Source organism: Electrophorus electricus, chromosome 2 (genome assembly GCF_041902795.1).
Source record: "Electrophorus electricus isolate QZ-2024a chromosome 2, ASM4190279v1, whole genome shotgun sequence".
Classification (NCBI taxonomy): domain Eukaryota; kingdom Metazoa; phylum Chordata; class Actinopteri; order Gymnotiformes; family Gymnotidae; genus Electrophorus; species Electrophorus electricus.
In genome coordinates, this window is record NC_137498.1 from 9,131,344 (window position 1) to 9,136,269 (window position 4,926).

The 4,926-nt window shown below is 41.9% G+C and overlaps 1 long non-coding RNA gene across 1 annotated transcript; it reads right to left on the reverse strand.

Moving 5' to 3' along the window:
* Positions 1–1,098: 1,098 nt before the first annotated feature.
* On the reverse strand, positions 1,099–4,037 carry LOC145660148 (uncharacterized). The gene is made up of 3 exons (XR_014126323.1): positions 3,294–4,037; positions 3,067–3,134; positions 1,099–1,681 (listed from the first exon to the last, which is right to left on the reverse strand). It is a non-coding gene; the product is annotated as an uncharacterized LOC145660148 (long non-coding RNA).
* Between the last annotated feature and the right edge of the window lie 889 nt (positions 4,038–4,926).

Consider the following 4,926-nt stretch of genomic DNA (forward strand, 5'->3'; position numbering starts at 1 on the left):
TAATTGGCTAAAACTAGCCAGGTTATGGTTCTAGTTCACCCAAATAAATCTAGAATGTGTTTTTGCACACACACCCTACAACACCAACATACTGTCCTCGTCCACCACTCAGGTCACTGAGAAACTTTCCCACACAGGTGATTTGAAAGAAACAGGTCATAGTGTTAATGATTCAGTAAATTTTGCTAACGAGCTTGAGCTACATTTACCCTCGCATGTTGCTAACTTGCTAATAGCTTATAGCTTAAGGTTTGGAGTGGAAATCGCAGATGTGAAGTTTGATTCCACATTATGTTCATCGGCCTTCACACTTAGGCTACTGTGTACTCTCCGTATGACTGCATACACTGAACTGTAATGTGTATGGGGTGATTTGGGATAAAAATACATACCATTACACTCCTAATATTTATATTTTAGTATAACTATATTGGTAATAATGTCATATAAAGCTGTAGCAAGCCAACTCCCTCACCTACAACAGCAAAATAAATTCACTTTGCAGAACCTTTTCAACACAGCTCTACTGCCCTAAGCAACCACCTCCTATGACCAGCCTACATATAAACCCTTTCACACCAAGAACTGAACCCGAGTCGCCTGTTTGGGATAAAAGGTGATTTTCACATTTGGTGTTTTTGCTCGAGTCTGAGTGAGACTGTTTCCATGTCACTGATCTGGTTTCACACTGTGTACAATTCTGCAGAACCATCTGCTCTACTTTGGAGTTCAACCTCGGTCCTAAAGAGAAAGTAACAGACAGTGACATCCAACAGCTGTCAGTGAACTGCACCACACACACCTTCATGATGTATGTGGTTATCAGTGGGTATAAACAGAAACCACAACTCTCTGTCCTGCTTTGGCTCTTTATTTATGAAACAGCAATAGACTCTCACAGTGGAAGTGATGTGTACAGACAACGGACGGCATTTGACTATAAAATGACCTGCTTAACATAAAAATGTGCTACAATTTAAAGATTAAATATCCGAAAATGCTTCAACAGAGATACACAAATAAAATGAAGAAAAACCATTCTGATGAAAAAATCCATAATGTAATAAATATAATAAATTGTTTTTATTATTGTGCAGACATATGATACTTGTAGGAAATGATACTTGTAGGAATCACAATTATAGTTACAGACTGAAAACATTTTAATTGACGTTTACAGCATTTAACATTTAGATTTAGCAGTTAGCCTCCTTTCCCAAGTAGAAGATAAAATCAAAAGGAATGAAACACAAGTACTCTGGTTCTTGGAGTGGCTACACTGTAATATTATCAGTCTTAGTCCTGCCCCTGTCACTGTTAGTCCTCCACCTACAATTCCTAACTTATGCCAGTCTGAAACCACACCTGGAGTAACTAATTAGCAGTTAATTAGTAATTACCAATAGATACAGCAAATTATACAAAGACAGCACTGAAACCAAGACAGAAGAACATAACAGTTCATTGGCTAGATACCATACAATAAAAGTCTGTGTGTGTGTGTGTGCGTGTGTGTGTGTGTGTGTGTGTGTGTGTGTGTGTGCACGTACACTCGTGTGTGAATTTAAGTTTGTTAATTTAGTTTGATCCTGGCGTATTCTGTATTATCTCCATTATCCATTTCTCTGGGTGCTGGTCTGGTGGTGTTAATATGGGCTACAGTAGAATACATCACATCATCCTGCAGAAAATATCAAAATTACAAAATGTTAACACACACGCATACAGAATAATGCCCACACTGTTGTGTGGTTTATTACAGTTATTAATACATAACATATTGAAAAAATATGTTGCATTTATACAACAGTAAAATACATTATAATACAATACTTGGGTTTATAATAAACTACATTACAGTGTTCCTGTAGAAAACCAAACAAGGCAAATGAGACAACTTATGTACACATTAACGCACACATCCGCATATGCAGATGTGTTTACACCTAGACCCCTGCTCTATACCTACACATAATAGGCTTCCATTCAATCTGATTTATATTCATTCACAAACATGTAATCAATCACTAGCCACTATAAAAAAGGAATAACCAGCATTCACCTGAAGTCAGTCTTTACTGTAATAGGTGCACCTATCTTACAGGTGTGCACCACTGTTTATTGGGTGACCACTGGAGCACTGCTGAGTGGATCCTACCTGGATGGTGGACCACTGTCAAGGAACAAGTGTCTCTGCAGTGGTAGTGTCTTTAGGGCATGTATGAGTGTGTAACAAGAACAGCAGTGTGTCTGGAGTTTATACACAAGCCTGAGGAACTACACGCAGCTAGAAGATAATGATGTAGTGTAAAGGTGATCCTAATAAAGTGGCTGAGGAGAGTAACCACATACATACATCACCTGCCCTTTTTAAATACTAATGATAAATGTACGTGGATCACTTTTTCTTTAATTAATGAGTTTTTACTGGCAAGATCTTGAAAATTAGTCAGACCGAAGGTTTCTTGCCTCGTTCTGGTGCCACTTAAAGGGATTGGTCGGCACAAAATAAAATGTTCATTATTTTCCCTTATACCAGATGGCCAGGATAACCCTGTTTGCATGATGCAGTGCCCATCATCTCTAGCAGAGCCACATGCTGCAAAAGTCTTAAGTGAATAACTGTCATGCTGGTGAACCACAGCACATTAGACAAATAACAGTTAAACTACAGAATATTAAACAAATAATAACTGCTCTGTTAAACTACAGAATATTAAACAAATAACTGCTCTGTTAAACTACAGAATATTAAACAAATAAGAACTGCTCTGCTGAACTACTGCATATTGGATGATGTCAAACTGTTCATCACAATTTAGTATTCGGAATCAACTGTGTGCAAAGAGACTGTAGTGAAGTTCTCTGTGTACACAAGAACCCTTAAAGTTCTTCCATACTCTCAGATACACACAACCTCTCACCAGTACCTGCATGCCTTTTTCATTGGGTTTAACATTCATGCAGAAACAGTCAGATTCCTGATCCAAGCTTTGGCACTGTAGAACAGATCTGTGTACTGAATCAGAGTTCACTGATATTATAACATGGATGTGTGACACTCACCTGTGTCTGCTGATCTCTCCTCTGTCCTGTTTGTCCCTCTCTGCTCACCGTCTGTTCACATCTCTGAACTACAAAATGAACTCAGTGTGAGATGGATGTGGATAGATATGTATGTATGTATGTATGTAAGTATGTATGTATGTATGTATGTATATATGTATGTGTATGTGTGTGTGTGTGTGTGTGTGTGTGTGTGTGTGTGTGTGTGTGTGTGTGTGTGTGTATACCTCTGTATCTCCAGCAGATGACTCCTCCTAATCCCATCAACAGCAGTAAACCCCCCACACCAGCTAAGATGACATGACGTGTGTATACTGGAGAATTGTCTGCATTTCCTGCATGTGGGAATGTAGGAAGCAGAATTAAAATTTGATGTGTTATTTGTCACTTTTAATATTATATTGTATGAATTTCATAACAAGCATTCAATGCAAATGTTTTTTTGGCACAAAAACAAAGAGGATGGAGCATGAATGAGTCTCTGTATTGCTACAATCTGAAATTACAAATTTTGGCATTATACTTGACTGAGAGTTGACAATATTGATATTGATTAATATTGATAATATTATTAGTAATTAATAAAAGTTGACATTGTCAATGTCATTAAGACTACATTTGTTCTCGGAAAAAAACCTTTAACCATTTTCAAATGTTATTGTAGTAGTAGGTTTAGAATGAAGCTGTTGGACTTGTTTTGTCAGTGTGCGCTTGAGTTCCAGGCATTTGTTAGTGTCTCTCTCTCTCTCTCTCTCTCTCTCTATCTATCTCTATCTCTCTATCTCTCTCTCTCTCTTTCCCTCATTCCCGGCCTAGCCACCCACTTCACCTCCTGTAACATCTCTGTTGTACTGGAATTGACAATCTTTCATTGTTATTCTACCAATCCCAGTGTCTGCCTTTGTCTGTCCCCATTCCTGTCTTTGTAACTGTCCCAATCCCAGCTGTGGTTTGGGTTCCTGTTATCCCGTATCCTGTGCTCCTACTCTCAGCCGGGCTCCCGTCCATCCCGCTGCCCAAGCTGGAACCCACTCGTCTCCTGTCCAGCCTGCTGTCAGGTCTCTGGTTGTGGTACAAAGTCCTGTTTCCACCCCTCACCCGATGGACTTTCCCCTTTTTTTTCCTCCTTTCCCACCTGTCCTTGTCCAGATTCCCCAGACCCTGCTGTGTGATGCCGGGCTCAGGCTCCCTTGTCAACTGTTATGCACGTCAGGAGCCCCGTGTTAAGGAGGGTGTGGGTGCTACTGTAACACCCCTCACCACCATCACACAGGAGCCCCGTGTTAAGGAGGGTTTGGGTGCTACTGTAACACCCCTCACCACCATCACACAGGAGCCCCGTGTTAAGGGGGGTGTGGGTGCTACTGTAACACCCCTCACCACCATCACACAGGAGCCCCGTGTTAAGGGGGGTGTGGGTGCTACTGTAACACCCCTCACCACCATCACACAGGAGCCCCGTGTTAAGGGGGGTGTGGGTGCTACTGTAACACCTCTCACCACCATCACACAGGAGCCCCGTGTTAAGGGGGGTGTGGGTGCTACTGTAACACCCCTCACCACCATCACACAGGAGCCCCGTGTTAAGGGGGGTGTGGGTGCTACTGTAACACCCCTCACCACCATCACACAGGAGCCCCGTGTTAAGGGGGGTGTGGGTGCTACTGTAACACCCCTCACCACCATCACACAGGAGCCCCGTGTTAAGGGGGGTGTGGGTGCTACTGTAACACCCCTCACCACCATCACACAGGAGCCCCGTGTTAAGGGGGGTGTGGGTGCTACTGTAACACCTCTCACCACCATCACACAGGAGCCCCGTGTTAAGGGGGGTGTGGGTGCTACTGTAACACCCCTCAC